Below are 23,787 nucleotides of genomic sequence, written 5' to 3' on the forward strand. Positions count from 1 at the left end.
GGAGAAGAAGTTCCTTCTTAAGAGTATACCTTATGCAAGGATTTTGATATCCTCGTTGATGGTTCCCCACCTGAACTCGGTAGTGTTTTATTATAAGACTACCACGTGGTCATGCTTGTCTGGGACAACGTGTTCACATGTTTGTAGCAGAACCAGCTCATGTTTTGGAGCTTACTATCATAGTTCACTTCCCGAGTATCTCGCAACGTCACCTCGTCGATTTGTGTTGCAAACTTTCGTTTTCCTTCCTAGACTCGATGAGTCTGGAATATCCTGACACCAACCAGATCTGAATCTCAGGCAGTTATGATGGTTGGAACATTTACCAAGAACTATAATATTGGTCCCTCGATAACCGGTAAAGTGGATGTCGTGGCCAACACCCAGCCGGAAGACCTATCATTGTAATATCTTGTTTGAGGAAGTTGGCCACCTCCCCATAAGGATTTCGTAGGATTTACCTCCGAAACTATTCCTTATGGATTCTATTGCTCCCGAAGTCCGACCTTTACTTGATGTTCTAGATATCAAACCATATCTATGAATGGGTTACACTAGCACGTCAAGGAGAACATTAGAAGCGGAGTGCTAAATGTCTCTCGATCGATCATCCAGATTTTTTTTCCTTGGCCTCGCTAGGGTGAAATCTGAGAAAGTGTTATCTTCCTTTGCATCTGCATCCTCCATCACCATTCATCATGGTAGTAAGTTGTGTTACCGGACCCTTGACACGGATGTTGGTAAAACCTTGATGATTATGGAAATGCTCAAGTTCTTGAGAGCACGTCAAGCGCTAGGTGTTATCATCGACGCTAACTGGGTTTGCTCTCAGTTTCCTCGGCAATGCTATGATCCTTTCAAACAGTGAATTCACTCTCTGTTGTTGGGTTCTTCCCCAGTTACCAGAATCATTCCCAGCATTTGCATTTTGTTCCCAGCTTGCACCGCCAATGTGCCATTCTACCATGGGTCTCCTCCATTTCCGGTGATAAGCAAAATCATCCATTACGTTGTCTTCAACAAGGTAATCCACATCATCCAAGTCCGAGTATGCCATTCTACCGACGCCCTCCAAACGATCGCTCGAGAATTGCCTTAGGCTGGCTTAAAGAGTTTCAATGATCTCTGAATCAAAAGTAATTCTTTTTGCCACTTAAGGGGATATCTCTACGAGTCACCTTCCCTAAGGTGTATCGTTATGGTATCATGGCAACTCAACTCCTCGCTACGTTGACAATCGATTACCACCTTCTTAAGCGTGAAATTGTGGTCTACCTAGTGAACCTTCGTCATCTGCTTCACTCCATTCCTATGGATGTGTGCTTCGCCTCTCAGCTCGAGAGATGTTGCTATGTCTCATTCCGTGAGTTAATCCTGAGTTGTTCGACCTTCGAGAAGAACCATTCTTTTAGGATCTTTCCTTTCCTCTCGTTGTCATGTTAGTTGGAGTTCTCAGAGCAAGACTTCGAGACAAAGATGGTGATCGAATCAATGTTCCTATGAAGTGCAACCTGGATCGTGAAGATTGTACTAGTTGCGTTCCCCCTTCACCTTACCCTACGCTTGAATCTCGAGACGAGATTCTTGTTTAGTGGGGGTGAGTTGTCACATCCCCAGCTGCTGCTAGTGCTCTAGGCTAGCTTCATGTGTGCATCATGTCTAAATTTCTGAAACTTGAATTGAGGATTGTTGAAACCTCAAAATCTAATTAAAAGAAGGGCAAGCACCCTTTAAATTGCATTCTGTGAATCCAAAATGCCCTAAAAATAGTTTTGTGAATTTTGGCAAGAGTTATATATCAAACCAAAATTCTGGAATATTTTTAAGGAATTATTTGGTCTCTGAATTTAAATCAATAATCTATTTGAATTTGGGGATATATTCATAATATATAATGAATATATTTTCAAATGCTTTGAAATGTTTTATGTACTTTTGGAATAGTCCAGAGAGGTAACATAAAATATTTCAGAATGTTTTGGCACTGTATGAAATTATTTTGAATTTGAAAACAGTGGCAAAATAAAATAAAAAGGGAAACAGAACAGAAAAATTAAAAGGAACAGTACTCACCTGGTCCACTTACCTGGTGGCCCAACAGGACCGGCCCAGCTCAGCCCAGCCCACCTCTTCCTCTCTCCTACTGTCTTCAACCTCCTGCCAGTGGGCAGGAGGGCGTGTGGCCGCCGTGCGCACACACGCGCCTCGGCCACCTCCTGCTTGCCGCTCCCCCTCGACGCCCTGGCCTTCTCTGGTGGTGCCACGCATCTCCCTGCCTCTCTCCCTCACTCTTCTTCGCTCCTCCCCCTCCTCTGTTCTCCCCACCGAGAGCCGCCGCCGCCGTCGCTCGCAACCACCGCAACCACAGCCACTCCCTCGCTCCCTCTCTGTGTACCCGAGCTCCGCCACGACCCCGTGGAGCAACACACTCGATGCACGCGACCAGAAGAGGCCCCAGCCGACCGGAGCATCGTCGTCTTCACCTCCGGTGCCCGGAGATCGACTCCACCGATTCGGCGCGTCCAGAGCTTCCCCGACTTCGTCGTCTCCTCCGCTAGCCCCTCCGTGAGCTCTCCTACGTTTCCCCTCTCTCCCCGTTGGTTTCCCGTGCAGTACCCATGCTAGCCACCATACCGAGCGCCGCCGTCCGCCATGGACGCCGGGCATGGCACTGACGTGCTGTTGCGGCCAGTCCGACGAGCCTAGCGTGCTCCTAGCTGCCCCAGGAGTCCGCATAGCCCCTCAGCCAGTCCCCTAGCGCCCCGTAACCTCGCTCCGCCCAAACCCAAGCTCCGGCAGCCGCCGCGGCCTCCACTCCGGCGAGCTCCGGCCACCCCGCGCCTCCCGCATGCCTCCTTTGGATGCGCGCAAGCAAGGGAAACCCTCTGGTGCCCTTGGCTTGGCCCAAAACCGCTCGCAGCGCCACTCCGGCGAGCTCCCGCCGCAGTTTTGGTCGTCGCCGGCCGAACTCCGGCGAAGTCGACGTGTCACTTAATTAGCGCTAATGACCCCACTAACCAACCCACCTAGCTCACTGACACCTGGGCCCCACGCTCTAAATAATCTACGTTTTATTTCTGTTTAGATTAGTTAATAAACACACGGGACCCACCAGTCAGAGTTGACCCTGCTGACGTGGCCGTTGACCTGGCCCACCTGTCAGCGAGCTAAACAGCCCTGGGTCACTGACCAGTGGACCCCACTGGTCAGGTTTGACCTGGAGGCGCCCTGTTGACCTGCTGACGTCATGATGATGTCAGGCTGACGCAATAAGTATTTTCTGGATTTAAAAATAATCAGGAAATTCCAGAAAATAGCTAAAACTTCAATAAATCATAGAAAATTAACCGTAACTCCAAATTAAATAATTTATATATGAAAAATTATCAGAAAAATTCAAGGAATCCATCTGTACCATTTTCATGCATGTTAGAACAACTTATAGCTTCTGTTTAGCACAAATCAATTAAATGGCATTTGAATAATCACATATGGAGTTTGAATTTGAATCTTGTATTCAAACCAACTTCATTTAATCTGTTGCTAGTTGCATTAGCCCAAAACACCTTCATTTTGCCATGTCATGATCATGCATCATATTGTGCATTGCATTGATTGTGTTCCCTTCTGTGTTGCCGGTAATTGTCCCCTCTCGATAGGCGTGTACCGATGATGTGATCGTTGACACTGATGAAGACTCAATGCTATCTTCAGAAGTGCCAGGCAAGCAAAACCCCCTTGTTCATTCCGATAAAATCCCACTCTCTCGCTCCTGCTCTCTTTTACTGCATTGGGACAACAACGACATATTTGTTACTGCTGCGGTAGCTGAACCCCTTTATCCTTTGCATGACCTGTCATTGCCACAGTAAATAGATGAAACCCACTAGCATGAGTAGGAGTTGTTTGAGCCCTGATGTGCCTACTCATTCATGCTTGTTTGTCATGCCTGCTACTGCTTAGAGTCGTGTCAGGTCTGATTCATCCGAGATGAATCAGAGGGGTGTGAATATGTCCTACTGTGTGTGAGCTAAGTGTGTGAACATGATTTGGTAAAAGGTGTCGGTGAGAGGCCATGTAGGAGTACATGGTGGGTTGTCTCATTGAAGCCGTCCTCAGGAACTGAGTTCTGTGTTTGTGATCCATGATTCAGCTACTACCATACATTGGGCCCTGAAATATGACCCCGCTCGACTTCTTATTCACCCTTGTCCTCTGTCCAGGAGTTGCAAGTAGTTTCTGGTGTTTGTAGTATGCTGGAGGCCGTGGACAGCGCTGACCGTAGGGGTGGGCTGTGATGCGGTAGGCACGTGGCCGGGTATACCGGGCGCCCGTTTGGTGTCACGGAACCCTGTTCACATCGTTTGGGGCTGTGAGCGAAACTCCGGCCGGATCTCCTCATGGATGGAACCCGAATAGGCGATAAACCTGGACTAGGGACTTGAGTGTTTAGGTAGGTCGTGGTCTACACCCACGTCGGCTTTCGCTTGAAGTCTGCCGAGCACATGTCGTGTGCAGACGCTAAGTGGTGGAAACATGTATGAAGAAGTACACCCCTGCAGGGTTAACATCATCTATTCGAATAGCCGTGTCCGCGGTAAAGGACTTCTGGGTTGCTTATATCAGTTCATAGACAAGTGAAAGTGGATACTCTAAAATACGCAAGATAAGCGTGAGTGCTATGGATGGCGTTCTCGTAGGGAGACGGGAGCGGATCCATAGTGGTGTATTGGTTGGTGAATATGTGGACTCGTGTGCGCCACCTCAAAAGAGTTACTGGCAGTCGTAGTTCAGGATAGCCACCGAGTCAAAGCTGGCTTGCTGCAGTCAAACTCCACCATCCCCTTTGTTGATAATGATGCATATGTAGTTAGTTCTGATGTAAGTCTTGCTGGGTACATTTGTACTCACGTTTGCCTATTTTATGTTTTTGCAGAGAGACTTCGGTCTCACTAGTAGTTCCGCGTGGACTTCGACGATTAGCTTGTTACCTCAGCTACGATCTTGTGCCCTCGGCAGGATCTGATAGATAGACAGGCTTCTCAGCCTTTTTCATTTATAGATGTCTGTACCCAGACATGATAGCTTCCGCTTGTGCTTTGACTTGTATGCTCTGATTGTTGGGTCATGAGACCCATGTTTGTAATGTCTCGCTCCTCGGAGCCTATTGAATAAACTACTTGAGTCGTAGAGTCATTTTGTGATGCCATGTTGTATTGCACATATCGAGCATATTGTGTGTATGTTATTGAAATGCTTGGTATGTGTGGGATCTGACTATCTAGTTGTTTATCTTTAGTAGCCTCTCTTACCGGGAAATGTCTCCTAGTGTTATCGCTGAGCCATGGTAGCTTGCTACTGCTCTGGAACACTTAGGCTGGCCGGCATGTGTCCTTCTTCGTTCCTGTGTCTGTTCCTTCGGGGAAATGTCACGCTTTGAGTACCGGAGTCCTGTTAGCCCGCTACAGCCCGGTTTACCGGAGTCCTGCTAGCCCAGTGCTACATCCCGGACCCACTTGCTGATGACCGACACGTTCGAAGCTGGGTCATGGATGCCTGTCCCTGTAAGTCTGTGCCACTTTGGGTTTACGACTAGTCATGTCAGCCCGGGCTCCTTATCATATGGATGCTAGCGACACTATCATATACGTGAGCCAAAAGGCGCAAACGGTCCCGGGCAAAGGTAAGGCGACACCCGTGGGGATACCGTGCGTGAGGCCGCAAAGTGATATGAGGTGTTACCGGCTAGATCGATGTGACATCGAGTCGGGGTCCTGACAATCTTTCAGCTTGGTTTTCTCTAGGAACGCATTGAAGTTGAGGGTAACATGGGCCATTTGATCTACAAGACATATTGTAAAGATTTTAGACTAAGTTCATGATAAATAAGTTCATCTAATCAAATTATTTAATGAACTCCCACTCAGATTAGACATCCCTCTAGTCATCTAAGTGAAACATGATCCGAGTCAACTAGGCTGTGTCCGATCATCACGTGAGACGGACTAGTTGACATCGGTGAACATCTCCATGTTGATCGTATCTTCTATACAACTCATGCTCGACCTTTCGGTCCTCCGTGTTCCGAGGCCATGTCTGTACATGCTAGGCTCATCAAGTCAACCTAAGTGTATTGCGTGTGTAAATCTGGCTTACACCCGTTGTATTCGAACGTTAGGATCTATCACACCCGATCATCACGTGGTGCTTCGAAACAACGAACCTTCGCAACGGTGCACAGTTAGGGGGAACACTTTCTTGAAATTATTACGAGGGATCATCTTATTTAAGCTACCGTCGTTCTAAGCAAATAAGATGAAAAACATGATAAACATCACATGCAATCAAATAGTGACATGATATGGCCAATATCATATATCTCCTTTGATCTCCATCTTCGGGGCTCCATGATCATCTTCGTCACCGGCATGACACCATGATCTCCATCATCGTGTCTCCATGAAGTTGCTCGCCAACTATTACTTCTACTACTATGGCTAACGCGTTTAGCAATAAATTAAAGTAATTTACATGGCGTTTCTCAATGACACGCAGGTCATACAAAAATAAAGACAACTCTTATGGCTCCTGCCGGTTGTCATACTCATCGACATGCAAGTTGTGATTCCTATTACAAGAGCATGATCTCATACATCACATATATATCATTCATCACAACTTTTGGCCATATCACATCACAAAACACATGCTGCAAAAACAAGTTAGACGTCCTCTAATTGTTGTTGCATGTTTTTACGTGGCTGCAATAGGATTCTAGCAAGAACGTTTTCTTACCTACGTGAAAGCCACAACGTGATATGACAACTTCTATTTACCCTTCATAAGGACCCTTTTCGTCGAATCCGCTCCAACTAAAGTGGGAGAGACAAACACCCGCTAGCCACCTTATGCAACTAGTGCATGTCAGTCGGTGGAACCTATCTCACGTAAGCGTATGTGTAAGGTCGGTCCGGGCCACTTCATCCCACGATGCCGCTGAAGCAAAATAAGACTACTAGTGGCAAGAAAGTTGACAACATCTACGCCCACAACAAATTGTGTTCTACTCGTGCAAAGAGAACTACACATAAACCTGGCTCATGATGCCACTGTTGGGGAACGTTGCAGAAAATAAAAAAAATTCTACGCTTTCACCAAGATCAATCTATGAGTTCATCTAGCAATGAGTGAAAGGAGTGCATCTACATACCCTTGTAGATCGCGAGCGGAAGCGTTCAAGAGAACGGGGTTGAGGAGTCGTACTCGTCGTGATCCAAATCACCGATGATCCTAGTGCTGAACGGACAGCACCTCCGCGTTCAACACACGTACGGTTGAGGAAGACGTCTCCTCCTTCTTGATCCAGCAAGGGGGAAGGAGAGGTTGACGGAGATCCAGCAGCACGACGGCGTGGTGGTGGATGCAGCAGTGATCTCGGCAGGGCTTCGCCGAGCTTCTACGAGAGGGAGAGGTGTGGCAATGGGAGAGGGAGGCGCCAAGAGCATGGGGGTGGCTGCGCTCCCTCCCCCCTCTTTATATAGGCCCCCTAGGGGGGGCACCGGCCCTAGGAGATGGGATCTCCAAGGGGGGGCGGCGGCCAGGGGGGAAACTTGCCCCCTCAAGCCAGGTGGAGGCGCCCCCACCCCTAGGGTTTCCAACCCTAGGCGCAGGGGGGCCCAAGGGGGGCGCACCAGCCCACCAGGGGCTGGTTCCCCTCCCACTTCAGCCCATGGGGCCCTCCGGGATAGGTGGCCCCACCTGGTGGACCCCCGGGACCCTTCCGGTGGTCCCGGTACAATACCGGTGACCCGCGAAACTTTCCCGATGGCCGAAACTTGACTTCCTATATATAATTCTTCACCTCCGGACCATTCCGGAACTCCTCGTGACGTCTGGGATCTCATTCGGGACTCCGAACAACTTTCGGGTTACTGCATACTAATATCTCTTCAACCCTAGCGTCACCGAACCTTAAGTGTGTAGACCCTACGGGTTCGGGAGACATGCAGACATGACCGAGATGCCTCTCCGGTCAATAACCAACAGCGGGATATGGATACCCATGTTGGCTCCCACATGCTCCTCGATGATCTCATCGGATGAACCACGATGTCGAGGATTGAATCAACCCCGTATACAATTCCCTTTGTCAATCGGTACGTTACTTGCCCGAGACTCGATCGTCGGTATCCCAATAACTCGTTTAATCTCGTTATCGGCAAGTCACTTTACTCGTACCGTAATGCATGATCCCGTGACCATACACTTGGTCACATTGAGCTCATTATGATGATGCATTACCGAGTGGGCCCAGAGATACCTCTCCGTCATACGGAGTGACAAATCCCAGTCTCGATTCGTGCCAACCCAACAGACACTTTCGGAGATACCCATAGTGCACCTTTATAGTCACCCAGTTACGTTGTGACGTTTGGCACACCCAAAACACTCCTAAGGTATCCGGGAGTTGCACAATCTCATGGTCTAAGGAAATGATACTTGACATTTGGAAAAGCTCTAGCTAAACAAACTACACGATCTTTGAGCTATGCTTAGGATTGGGTCTTGTCCATCACATCATTCTCCTAATGATGTGATCTCGTTATCAATGACATCCAATGCCCATAGTCAGGAAACCATGACTATCTGTTGATCAACGAGCTAGTCAACTAGAGGCTTACTAGAGACATGTTGTGGTCTGTGTATTCACACGTGTATTATGATTTCCGGATAACACAGTTATAGCATGAATAACAGACAATTATCATGAACAAAGAAATATAATAATAACCATTTTATTATTGCCTCTAGGGCATATTTCCAACAACAGTTACATGGGATCAATTTCAGCAGGCTTTCTGCACTGCCCATGTTTCAGCAGGAGCTATGAGCATGAAGAAGCGCGAATTTTGCAACTTGCGCCAAGGAGGGCGTACAGTGGCCAGTATGTGGATGAGTTTAGCAAGTTAGCATGCTATGATCTAGATGATATAGCCATAGATGCCGCAAAGCAGGAGAAGTTTCTGGAAGGACTCAACGATGAGCTGAGCATGCAGTTGATGGTGGCTACTCAACAACTACCAGGAGTTGGTAGACAAGGCCCTCATGACTGAAGGCAAGCAACAACAGATTGATAATCGCAAGAGGAAGTATGGACAAGGGAAGTACACTTCTAGAGCTCAGCAGAAGCCCCGCTATTTCCTGTACTCAGGAGGACATACCCACAACCATAGAGGCCATAACCATGGAGGACATACGCACAATGGAGCAAGTTCGCACAACCACAGTGGCCCCAAGGATGTCAATGGGAATGGAGGAAGCAGCAGACAGAACCGTTCCAACACCTCAACACCAGCCAAGAGGGATCTGAGCCACATTACCTGTTTCAAGTGCCGGAAGACCGGACATTATGCCACTGAATGTCCTGAAGCAAAGAATGGAAATGGCAGTGGAGGTTCCGCAAAGAAGCCCAACCCCTTCACCAAAGGTCAGGTGAACCAGGTCAGTGTGGAGGAGATTGAGGATCAACCCGACGCAGTTGTCGGTAAGTTTTTGATTAATTCATTTACCACACTTGTTCTTTTTGATACTGGTGCATCACATTCATTCGTATCAAGGGAATTTGTGGATAAGTATAAATTGCCAACCGTAGACCTTAAGTCACCTATGTTAGTAAGTTCCCCAGGAGCAGAGTATATGGATAGTAGGGGATGTTATCAGTTGTCAGTAACCATAGGTAGACATGTTTTCCCCACCGACCTGATTGTTCTGGAGTCACAAGGATTGGATGTGATACTAGGCATGGATTGGATATCCAAGTTTGAGGGAAACATCGATTGCGCCAGTAAATCAATTCTTCTCACCACCCCAGTCGGAAAGAGGATCAAGTATGTATCTCGGCATGCATCGAGGAGGACTTAGGTGAATTACTTAACAGGAGTTGTTCAGGAGGAAGTACCAGTGGTGAAGGATTATCCCAACGTATTTCGGAGTTACCAGGCATGCCACCGAATCGAGACATTGAGTTGTTGATGTAGTTATTACCAGGCACCAAACCAATATCAAAGAGACCGATCAGATGCCCACAAAAGATCTGGAGGAAATTAAGAAGCAGATAAAGGAGTTACTGGAGAAAGGTTACATTCTACCAAGTTCATCACCTTGGGGAGCCCTAGTGCTTCTAGTTGAGAAGAAGGATGGATCTTTGAGGATGGTTGTTGATTATCGTGCGCTGAATGAGGTGATGATCAAGAACAAATACCCTCTGCCTATGATCAATGATTTGTTTGACCAGTTGCAAGGAGCTAAAGTTTTCTCCAAAATCGATCTTCGATCAGGTTATCACCAGTTGAAGATCCGAGAGCAGGATATACCTAAGACAACTTTTACCACAAGGTATGGGCTTCATACCCAAAGGAGATGGTTGGATCTCATAAATGATTATGACATGAGATTGCACTATCATCCCGGAAAGGCCAATGTCATAGCAGATGCGTTGTGCCGCAAGAGTTATGTTAACACGCTCATAACCGGAGGATTGCCGAAGGAGTTAGTAGACGACCTTCGAGAGCTATGCTTGGAGATAGTTCCGAGAGGTTATGTTGCAACATTGGAAATTCAGTCCACTCTATTGGGTAAGATCAGAGAAGCCTAGAAGACGGACAAGGAGATTGCTGAGATAAAGGAAAGGATGAGCAAAGGAAAGGCCAAAGGATTTCGTGAGGATTAGCATGACACCTTATGGTTTGAGGATCGTATTTATGTGCCTAGTGACCCTGTGATCAGGAAGTTGATTCTTCAGGAGGCTCATGATTCGCCTTACTCGATTCACCCAGGCAACACCAAGATGTATCTGGATTTGAAGGAAAGTTTCTGGTGGACAGGAATGAAGCAGGATATAGCCGAGTATGTAGCAGTATGTGATGTATGTCAGAGAGTCAAGGCAGAGCATCAGAAGCCAGCCGGATTGCTACAGCCGTTGCCGATACCCGAATGGAAGTGGGATAAACTTGGCATGGATTTTATCACTGGATTACCCAGGACTCGTTCAGGTTATGACTCTATCTGGCTTGTAGTTGATCGCTTGACAAAAGTAGCCCATTTCATCCCGGTGAAGACAACATATACGAGTGCTAAGTTGGCAAAGATATACGTGACCAGGATCGTATGTCTGCATGGAGTTCCGAGGACCATTGTATCAGATAGAGGAACCCAGTTTACTTCAAAGTTTTGGAATTAGTTGCATGAAACTTTAGGTACCAGGCTAAAGTTCAGTACAACATTTCATCCACAGATAGATGGACAGACCGAGAGAGTCAATTAGATTCTGGAAGACATGTTGAGGGCTTGTGCGCTAGATTATGGATCTAGTTGGGATGACAATTTGCCCTATGCAGAGTTCTCCTATAACAACAGTTATCAAGCAAGTTTGAAGATGGCCCCTTTCGAAGCTTTCTACGGAAGGAGGTGCAGGACACCACTCTCGTGGGATGAAGTTGGAGATAGATAGTTGTTCAGACCAGACTTAATCAAAGACTCTGAGGAGAAGGTTAAGTTGATTCGCGACAGACTCAAGGTAGCCCAGTCCAGGCAGAAAAGTTATGCGGATACTAAATGCAAGGAGATAGTTTACGAAGTCAGAGACAGAGCATATCTTCGTGTATCCCCACTTCGAGGAGTTAAACGTTTTGGAGTCAAGGGAAAGCTAGAACCACGTTTTGTGGGACCATACATAGTTTTGGAACGCATGGGAGAAGTTGCGTACAAGTTGGAATTGCCAGAAGGATTGTCAGGAGTTCATGATGTGTTTCATGTTTCCCAGTTGAAGAAGTGCTACGCAGAGATGGCCGATATTCCTCTGAGAGATACAGTGCCACTGGAAGCAATTCAGTTGGATAGTGATCTGACCTATGAAGAGAAGCCAGTCAAGATTCTCGAGTTTTCCAGTCGAGTTACTCGCAGCAAGGTTACCAATTTTTGCAAAGTTCAGTAGAGCCACCATACCGAGCAGGAAGCCACCTGGGAGCGAGAAGAAGATCTTCGCAAGGACCACCCAAACCTTTTTGCTGACCAGCCCGAATCTCGAGGGCGAGATTCTTCTTAAGGGGGGTAGGTTTGTAACATCCCAATTTTTAATTTGGATGTTATACATAGATCATCATATGCATATCATATTTATTCTTGCATTTTGTTGTGATCCTAGAAATCTTAAGCAACTCAAGGACCCAAGGAGAGAGTTGGAGGTTTCACAAAATTTCATATTTGAATTTATTTCAAATTTGAAAGCAGGATCAATTTGATTTTATTATTTTTCTCTCCAATTATTTTCGGTAATAAAAAAATAAATGAGAGAAGATAATATGACTTCTTCAACATCAGAGAAATATTGGAAAAAGAATTATTAAAATCAAATTATTATTTTATTGGTATTTTATTTGCTATTTTATTTGAATTAGAGAAAATTGCATTTTTGAAAATTGCATTTTTTAGTCCAGAAAAATGTTCATCTTGTCCTAAATATTAGATTTGGACGGTGAAAATTGTTTCTCGAATTTTTAGAATTTTTCTAATATTTATTTAGGATTTTTCTTTCGCAGCATAAATTTTTTTTTAAAAAAAAGTCTCCGGACCGACTGGGCCAAAGCCCAGCCAGCCCATCGCGCCGCCACCGCCTCCTCCCGCTCGGAGTCCGGCTCGGACACGCCGCCGGAGTCCCGATGTACTCCGCAACGCCGCCGCCGCCTTGGGACGCCCCCCTCTTTAAAAGGGCCGACCCTGACCCCATCTGCCCTCGTCCCGCCCCGCCGCCGCCGCAGCCTCACCACCGCGCCGCCGCCGCACCTCACCACCAGGAGCCACTGTCGCCTCGCCCCGCCCCCGCATCGCGTCGCCGGAGTCGAGCCGAGTCGCCGCCGTCGCCTCGCCATTGACCGCCACCATTGAACCGGTAAGAACAGGTTGGTTCTCCATTTTTTTGGTTTTGTGGTTTAGTCATTTTTTAGGTTTAGCTTAAATAAGGAACGTTTGCACGGTAGATTTTTCTTTTTAGTTCATTTCGGCCAGGGACCTATCCACGAATAGTTTTCTCGTGATTTAGCCCCTGATCTTAAAACTAGCGTAGCTTTTTTCTCGTTTGTGCAAATTAGATGAAACCAGTGCCTAAGTCTTCGTAACATTCTGTTCTTTTTAGTTAACCAACTTGAACATGATTTTGACACTGTAAAATTTGAATTTAGTTCAGATTAGTATGTTTCATTCGTATTTTGAGTTTCGTTTCTCCGTTTGAGTTGTTTCTTTTTGCAAATCGTAGCTAATCACATGTACCTACTGTTAAGATCTAATCTACATAATAATAATGTTGCTAGGTTTTACTTTCTTCTAGTGTAATCTGTTTGCCTGTTTCGTGTTTGATTTGGATCATTTCTCGGTTTTCTTGTTGTTTCGTTTGAGTGATTGCTTATGTATGCTACTGTTTGTCTACGCTAGATTACCCAGAGTGCAAAGCTTGTTACTACAAATATCTAGGGTTTGCATATCATCAGCAAGGCAATTTACACTTTGATCATACTCTTCCATACCCAGTTTTTACTATGCATTTGTATTACCCCTCAAATATTTGCATGAGTAGGATTGGGAACATGTGGTTTGGTTTATTATTGCTTGAGGTAGGAACCTAATACCTTTTGATCACCCCGGGAATATATGTTATGCTTTATTATTGCTTAGCCATGCTCGTAGACAGGGATTGGATCGTGATTCACATGGAAGTTTTGAGAGATTAATCTTGGATAACATTAATGTGGCAACTTTAATACACATCTGGGTTGATTGGTTGAGCCACCTGGGGAACCCAATGTTGTCTACTTAGGGAAATCCCGGAGTACCCGTGTGATTTTTCCCTCGGTTCTCCACCCAGGCTCAAAGGGATCATATGATATTTCATGCCTAGAAACTTCCATGGGAACCTTCTCAAATATTGGAACAACTTGGGAGTAGTTAAATAAATTTATTCCTTTGTTGTAGGGAAAAACTTGCTTTATGCAAAATCATAAACTTAGATCCTCCACCAGCCAAATATTGCATGTAGATATAGTTCTTGCATTTCATTGCTTTATAGTGTAACTCTGCCAGCATATTCAATGTGCTGACCTACACGGCTGCAACGTCTCATGTTGCAGATTACTCAAACGATGAATAAGGTGCGATAGGTCGTTGTCTTGCACTCAGCTATGCCGTTGGAGTTGATGGACTCATTTACCTTCGAAGCTTCCGCAGTTATTTAGTTTAAATGGCCTTCAGCCATGATATTTTTGTGTAATCATACTCTTTATGAGGACTCGATGTAATAAGTGTGTGATTGAACTCTGTTATAATTCCTTGAGTATTGTGCGTGTCAGCATTACCGATCCAGGGATGACACTGATGCACAGAGACTTCAGTCCATACGGATCGTGGTCACTACACTTTTCCTCTAGTCAGCCTCGCAAACAGCGGCGATCGTTGCAACACATTGATGTAATTGTGAGACCTGGGCATGCCAAAGAAAGCACGCCAAATCCAAAGATCTTGTGATGCAACTGCTTCAAGAATGATGGTGGGCTTCTTAACATGACCCTGATATCATCGAAAAAGGCTTTTGCCCTGCTTTATATATAAAGAAATGACCAACAACATCCCAGTACAAACACACGCCACCCCAACACACGCCCACACCCAAGGCAAGATACATACGCGCAGAGCGCAACAACACCATCCCAAGCACTACAAGCCAAGTCGGGTCCTCGACCGTGAACACGCCACCACGAAGAGATGAAGCCGCATAAGGTAAATCGTGGGCTCCAAGGTGGCACCTTCAGGAAGGATACGACCCCGAAGCACCGCCACCGCTCGACCCGAGGTGCAGAGTTTCCCCTGGAGCAACACGACAGGCAATGATGGCCGCGATGATGCCTTCAAGAAGGGAACGAGGTTCGCCGCCGCTGGTCCGTCTAGAGATAGAACATGTTTTCTTCCCGGCCAAAACTCACCGCCACCGAACGCCACACCCCGACGACCATGCCACCCACACGACCATGGTCACCGGGCAGCATCAAACCATGGGCTCTACGCATGAGCACCGTGACGCAACCACCAGGGTCGCCGCCCCAGCATCCAAGACCACGATGCCACCTCACCCGCCACTCACCACTACACCAAAAAAAGAGACGAGTGTAAAGGGTCCGCCTTTTGCACCCCTGAGCTACGCCCACCACCGAGACCCAATAGGCCGGCCAAAACTGGCCTCCATCGACCCATCCTTCCGTCGGGTGCGAGACGGGGTCGGTCCTGCTGCTGGGCACAAGAAGAGTCCGGTCCTTACTGCCAGGAGCGAGACGAGGACGGTCCTTTTGCCGGGCGCGAGACGAGTCCGGTCCTATGGCCGGGCGCGAGGCGAGCTCGGTCCTGCTACCAGGTGTGAGACGAGCAATGGATCGCAACTTGGAGAGGGCCAACCCTTTGATGAAGGTAGCGCCTGAACGATGAGGGGGAGGAATCGAAGATCAACAAGGGCGCTCACTGATGAACCACAAGTATAGGGGATCTATCATATTCCTTTCGATAAGTAAGAGTGTCGAACCCAACAAGGATCAGAAGGAAATGACAAGTGGTTTTCAGTAAGGTATTCTCTGCAAGCACTGAAATTATCGGTAACAGATAGTTTTGTGATAAGGTAATTTGTAATGGGTAACAAGTAATAAAACAGGGTGTAGCAAGGTGGCCCAATCCTTTTTATAGCAAAGGACAAGCCTGGACAAACTCTTATATAAAGCAAAGCACTCTCGAGGACACATGGGAATTATCGTCAAGCTAGTTTTCATCATGCACATATGATTCACATTCGTTACTTTGATAATTTGATATGTGGGTGGACCGGTGCTTGGGTACTGCCCTTCCTTGGACAAGCATCCCACTTATGATTAATCCCTCTTGCAAGCATCCGCAACTACGAAAGAAGAATTAAGGTAAACCTAACCATAGCATGAAACATATGGATCTAAATCAGCCCCTTACGAAGCAACACATAAAGTAGGGTTTAAGCTTCTCTCACTCTAGCAACCCATAATCTACTTATTGCTTCCCAATGCCTTCCCCTAGGCCCAAACAATGGTGAAGTGTCATGTAGTCGACGTTCACATAACACCACTAGAGGAGAGACAACATACATCTCATCAAAATATCGAACGAATACCAAATTCACATGACTACTTATAACAAGACTTCTCCCATGTCCTCAGGAAGAAACGTAACTACTCACAAATCATATTCATGTTCATAATCAGAGGGGTATTAATATGCATAAAGGATCCATACATATGATCTTCCACCGAATAAACCAACTAGCATCAACTACAAGGAGTAATCAACACTACTAGCAACCCACATGTACCAATCTTAGGTTTTGAGACAAAGTTCGGATACAAGAGATGAACTGGGGTTTGAGAGGAGATGGTGGTGGTAAAGAAGTTGATGGACATTGACCCCCTCTCGATGAGAGGATCAATGGTGATGACGATGGTGACGATCTCCCCCTCCCAGAGGGATATTTCCCCGGCAGAATAGCTCCGCCGGAGCCGTAGATTGGTTCCACCAAGGTTCTGCCTCGAGACAACGACGCTTTGTCCCGAAAGCTTCCTTATGATTTTTCCAGGGCAAAAGACACCATATACCAGAAGTTGGGCATCGGGGGGCTGCCAGGTGTCCCACGAGGCAGGGGGCATGCCCAGGGGGTAGGGCGTGCCCTCCACCCTCATGGACAATGGGTGGCCCCCCTCTGGTGCTTTCTTCGCCCAATATTTTTGATATATTCCAAAACTGACTTTCGTGGAGTTTCAGGACTTTTGGAGTTGTGCAGAATAGGTCTCTAATATTTGCCCCCTTTCCAGCCCAGAATTCCAGATGCCGATATTCTCCCTCTTCATGTAAACCTTGTAAAATAAGAGAGAAAGGGCATAAGTATTGTGACATAATGTGTAACAACAGCCCATAATGCAATAAATATTGATATAAAAGCATGATGCAAAAATGAGGTATCAACTCCCCCAAGATTAGACCTCGCTTGTCCTCAAACGGAAGCCGATATCAAAAAATATGTCCACATGTTTAGAGATAGAGGTGTCGATAAAATAAAATACGGACATGACGGCATCATGATCATTCTTAGAATAACAACATATATATTGTCACATAATTTCTTATGCTAAAGTAACAATCTATTCACAATGTAAAGTATGAATCAGAAACTTCATTGAAAACTAGCAAACTATAATCTTAGTCATTGAAGCAATTGCAATTTATCATAACATCAGAAAGAGTCAATATAAGAGCTTTTCAGCAAGTCCACCTGCTGAACTATCATTTAGTCTTTCATAATTGCTAACATTCACGCAATACTTATGGGTGTGAAGTTTTAATCGGACATAGAGAAAGATATGGGCCTATAGTTTCGCCTCCCAACCTTTTACCTCAAGGGTAATGTCAACCACAATATATTATGCAAACCTACATCCAATTGGATATATATATATATCAGGATCTTTCCAACACATAGTGCTTGCCAAAGGATAAAATGTAAAAAGGAAAGGTGAAGATCACCATGACCCTTGTGTAAGGTAGAAGACAAAAATAAACGATAGGCCCTTCGCAGAGGGAAGCAGAGGTTGTCATGTGCTTTTATGGTTGGATGCACAAAATTTTAATGCAAAAGAACGTCACTTTATATTTCCACTTGTGATAGGGACCTTTATTATGCAGTCTGCTGCTTTTATTTCTTCCATATCACAAGCTCGTATAAAGCTTATTTTCTTCACACTAATAAGTCATGCATATTTAGAGAGCAATTCTTATTGCTTGCAACAATGACAACTTACTTGAAGGATCTTACTCAATCCATAGGCAGATATGGTGGACTCTCATGGCAAAACTGGGTTTAGGAATGTTTGGAAGCACAAGTAGTATCTCTACCTGGTGCAAAGAATTTGGCTAGCATGAGGGGGAAAGGCAAGCTCAACATGTTGTATGATCCATGACAATATAATTTATTTCGGATATAAGAAAACATAACCCATTACGTTGTATTCCTTGTCCAACATCAACTTTTTAGCATGTCATATTTTAATGAGTGCTCACAATCATAAAAGATGTCCAAGATAGTATATTTATATGTGAAAATCTCTCTTTCTGTATTACTTCCTATTAATTGCAGCAATGACCAAAACTATGTTTGTCAACTCTCAACAACTTTTATTCATCATACTCTTTATATGTGAAGTCATTACTTTCCATAAGATCAATATGATCTTCTTATTTTTTGTATTCTTTCTTTTTCTTTTATTCCCTCAAGATCCTAGCAAGATAGCAAAGCTCTCGACTCAAAACTAATCTTTATTATATATAGCTCACGGACTCGATTACATAGATATGGATCAACACAAAACTCAAAGCTAGATCATACTAAACTTTATTCTACTAGATCAAGATATAACCAAAAGGATCCAACTAAGAAAAATGATAAAGCTAGAAGTGTGATTGTGATACGATGCCGGGGCAACTCCCCAAGCTTGGCAGTTGCCAAGGGGAGTGTCCGTACCCATGTGATTATGTCTCTTTCTTCGGAGGTGATGATGTGATATTTTTGGCGATGATGCCCCTTATGATACGGTTCTCCTCCTCGTGCTTATTGACTTGCTGCTTAAGATCCATTGTTTCCTTACGGAGTTTACCCGTGACATTTAAAGCTTCTTTCACCCATGGATGTTGCATAGCTGCGGGAGAACAAGTAACACTCTTTTTGATATTTTCATAAGAAAGAAATCTAGCATTGGGAGGGATGACCGAATTCGGAATTGCTGAGCTCTGGAGTTCCTCCATCATAAATCTGGCTTGGAGGCGAGAGGTAACTTCTTGATCCTCCTTCATGGCATCTATCATTTTTAGGCCGGCCTCCATCTCTTCCTCTGTTGATGGCCCAAAGTGATCAACATGACTGTTTGCTCTTGGCCACGGTGTCGGGTGAGATACCCGATTCTCCCCGATTGACTCTTGAGAAGACATCTTGCTCTAGATCTGCTGCAGAAGCAACTCAAAACAAAAACAGAGGATTTCATCGTAGTACGATGGTCGAAACTTTCGGGAGATTATATAATGATTTTTTACTGACCAAAAGAAGTATCGTGCAAGAAAACGGAGTTCGGAGGGCACACAAGGTGCCCACGAGGCAGGGGGTGCGCGCCCAGGGGGGTATGGTGCGCCCTCCACCCTCGTGGATGCCTCTTGTCCCTTTCGGACAACTTCTTATTTTCCTATTTTTTAAATATTCCAAAACAGAGAAAAATTTCTATTAGAACTATTTTGGAGTTGGTTTACTTACCGTACCACATACCTATTCCTTTTTGGAGTCTGGAACGTTCTGGAAAGTGTCCCTTATGTACTCCTCCGGGGTTACGATGTCAATAACATTGGTTTCAACATTTATGGGATTACCTGAGATATAATGTTTGATTCTTTGACCGTTCACCACCTTCAGATTTGTGCCTTCGGCATTGTTGATTTTTATGGCACCGGAACGACAGACCTCCTCGATAACGTAAGGACCTTCCCATTTAGAGAGACGTTTTCCTGCAAAAAATCTTAAATGAGAGTTGTATAGCAAAACATAATCACCTACATTAAACTCGCGCTTTTGTATCCTTTTGTCATGCCATCTTTTAACTTTTTCTTTAAACAGTTTGGCGTTCTCATAGGCCTGGGTTCTCCATTCATCAAGTGAGCTAATGTCAAATAGTCTCTCACCGGCAGGTTTGAAATCATAATTGAGCTCTTTAATGGCCGAATATGCCTTATGTTCTAGGTCAAGAGGTAAGTGACATGCTTTTCCACAAACCATTTTATATGGAGACATACCCATAGGATTTTTATATGCAGTTCTCTAGGCCCATAATGCATCATTAAGTTTCTTGGACCAATTCTTTCTAGATCTATTAATAGTCTTTTGCAAAATTAATTTAATCTCTCTATTACTCAATTCTACTTGACCACTAGACTGTGGATGGTATGGGGATGCAATTCTATGATTAACATCATACTTAGCAAGCATTTTACGAAAAGCACCATGAATAAAATGTGAACCACCATCAGTCACTAAGTATCTAGGAACTCCAAACCTCGGAAAAATAAGTTCTTTAAGCATCTTAATAGAAGTGTTATGATCAACACTACTAGTTGGAATAGCTTCTACCCACTTAGTAACTTAATCAACAGCAACTAAAATATGTGTATACCCATTAGAGGAAGGAAAAGGTCCCATCTAATCGAAGCCCCAAACATCAAATGGTTCAATAACAAGTGAATAGTTCATAGGCATTTCTTGACGTCTACTAATATTACCAGTTCTTTGACATTCATCACAAGACAAGACAAACTTACGGGCATCTCTGAAGAGAGTAGGCCAATAAAAACTGGATTGCAATACCTTATGTGCAGTTCTATTTCCAGCGTGGTTCCCTCCATATGCCTCGGAGTGACACTTGCGTAGGATCTATTCCTGTTCATGCTCAGGTACACAATGTCTAATAACACAATCTACCCCTTCTTTCTAAAGCTGTGGGTCATCCCAGAAGTAATGCCTTAAATCACAGAAAAACTTTTTCTTTTGCTGGTATGTGAAACTAGGTGGTTTAAATTTAGCAACAATGTAATTAGCATAATCAACATACCATGGAGCAGTACGAGAAGCATTTATGACAGCCAATTGTTCACCAGGAAAGCTATCTTCAATAGGTAGTGGGTCATCAAGAACATTTTCTAACCTAGAGAGGTTATCTGCAACGGGGTTCTCAGCTCCCTTTCTATCAATAATATGCAAATCAAATTCTTGTAGCAAGAGAACCCATCTAATAAGTCTAGGTTTAGCATCTTTCATTTCCATAAGGTATTTAATAGCAACATGACCTGTGCGAACAATTACTTTGGAATCAACAATATAAGGTCTAAACTTATCACAATCAAATACAACTGCTAAAAATTCTTTTTCTGTGGTAGGATAATTTCTCTAGGCACTGTGTAGAGTTTTACTAGCATATTGGATAAGATTTAATTTATTATCAACTCTTTGTCCTAGAACAACACCTACGACATAGTCACTATCATCACACATAATTTCAAAGGGTAAATTCCAATCAGGTGGCTGAACAATAGGTGCAGAAATCAAGGCTTTCTTAAGTGTTTCAAATGCTTCTACGCAATCATCATCAAAAACAAAAGGAATATCTTTTTGTAAGAGATTAGTTAGAGACCTAGAAATTTTTGAGAAGTCTTTAATGAACCTCCTATAAAAAATGGCATGACCAAGGAAAATTCTTATACCTTTGATGTCCTTAGGACACGGCATCTCTTCAATAGCATCAACTTTAGCTGTATCAACTTCAATACCTCTTTCAGAAATTTTATGCCCCAAGACAATACCTTCATTAACCATAAAGTGACACTTCTCCCAATTCAAGACAAGATTAGTTTCTTCACATCTCTGCAAGACTTGATCAAGGTTGCTTAAGCAATCATCAAAAGAAGTTCCATACACGAAGAAATCATCCATGAAAACCTCAACAATCTTTTCACAAAAGTCAGAGAATATAGCAGTCATACATCTTTGAAAGGTAGCAGGTGCATTACATAAACCAAAAGGCATACATCTATAAGCAAAGGTACCGAAAGGGCAAGTAAAAGTGGTCTTATCCTGATCCTCTTTTGACAAAAGTATTTGAGAGAAACCAGAATAACCATCTAGAAAGCAAAAATGTGTATATTTGGATAATCTTTCTAGCATTTGATCAATAAAAGGTAGAGGGTAATGATCTTTTCTAGTATCTTTATTTAATTTGCTGAAATCAATTACCATTCTATAACCTATAACAATTCTTTGTGGGATCAATTTAATCCTTATCATTAGGAACAACAGTAACACCTCCCTTCTTAGGGACACAATGGACAGGACTTACCCACTGACTATCAGCAACAGGATAAATTATACCTGCCTACAGAAGCTTTAGTATTTAATTTCTTACCGCTTCTTTCATCTTAGGATTTAACCGTCGTTGGTGATCAACAACTGGTTTAGCAACTTTTTCTAGTTTAATTTTGTGCTGGCATAAAGTGGGACTAATGCCCTTAAGATCATCAAGAGTATATCCAATAGTAGCACGGTGCTTCTTCAGAGTTTTAAATAATTTCTCTTCTTCATGCTCTGCAAGGTTAGCACTAATAATAACATGATATATCTTGTTTTCATGAAGATAAGCATATTTAAGAGTATTAGGTAAAGGTTTAAGCTCAAACACGGGATCACCCTTGGGTGGAGGAGGATCCCCTAGGATTTCAACAGGCAAGTTGTGTTTCAAAATAGGTCCCTGTTTAAAGAATACTTCATCTATTTCCCTTCTTTCATTCATAAACATATCGTTTTCATGGTCTAGCAAATATTGTTCTAAAGGATCATTAGGAGGCACGACAATAGAAGCAAAACCGATTATTTCATCTTTACTAGGCAATTCCTTATCATGGGATTGTCTACGAAATTTAGCAAAATTAAAATCATGAGACATATCCCCTAAACCAACAGTAACAATATCATTTTCGCAGTCTATCTTAGCATTAATAGTATTCAAGAAGGGTCTACCAAATATAATGGGACAAAAGTCATCTTGTGGGGAACCAAGAACAAGAAAATCAGTAGGATATTTCATTTTCCCACACAAGACTTCAACATCACTAACAATCCTAATTGGCGAAATAGTATCTCTATTGGCAAGCTTAATAGTAACATCAATACCTTCTATTTCAGCGGGTGCGATATCATGCATAATTTCTTCATATAAGGAATGAGGTATTGCACTTGCACTAGCACCCATATCACATAAGCCATGATAACAATGATCTCCTATTTTAACAGAAACAATAGGCATGCCAGCAACAGGTCTATGTTTATTTTTGTATCGGGTCTAGCAATTCTAGCAGCTTCATCACCGAAGTGAATAACATGCCCATCAATATTATTGACCAAGAGATCTTTAACCATAGCAATACTAGGTTCAACTTTAATATTCTCAGGTGGTGTAGGTATTCTAGCATTACTCTTACAAACCATAGTTAAAGCTTTAGCATGATCCTTTATTCTAAAAGGGAAAGATGGTTTCTCAATATAAGCAGTAGGAACAATAGGATCAACATTATAAGTGATAGTCTTTTCTTCAACTTTAATAGGTTCTACTACTTTTACTTCAATGGGAGGATGATATTTAAACCACTTCTCCTTCGGGAGGTCAACATGAGTAGAATGATTCGCAGAAAGAAGCTACTATCTTAGAGTCAAGTCCATATTTAGTGCTAAATTCATGAAAAGCATCGGTATCCATAAAAGATTTAACACAATCAAACTTAGGTGTTATACCTGACTCCTTACCTTCGTCGTGTTCCCAATCTTCAGAGTTGCGTTTAATTCTTTCCAATAAATCTCATCTGAATTCAATAGTCTTCATCATAGAAGAACCAGTACAAGAAGTATCGAGCATGGAGCGATTATTGAGAGAAAGCCGAGCATAATTTTTTTGAATAATAATTTCTCTTGAGAGCTCATGATTGGGGCATGAATATACCATTGAATTAAGCCTCCCCCAAGCCTAAGCAATACTTTATCCTCCGCGAGGCCAAAAATTATATATATAATTACGGTCACGATGAACCAGATGCATAGGATAA

Source organism: Triticum dicoccoides, chromosome 7B (assembly GCF_002162155.2).
Source record: "Triticum dicoccoides isolate Atlit2015 ecotype Zavitan chromosome 7B, WEW_v2.0, whole genome shotgun sequence".
In the NCBI taxonomy this organism is placed as follows: domain Eukaryota; kingdom Viridiplantae; phylum Streptophyta; class Magnoliopsida; order Poales; family Poaceae; genus Triticum; species Triticum dicoccoides.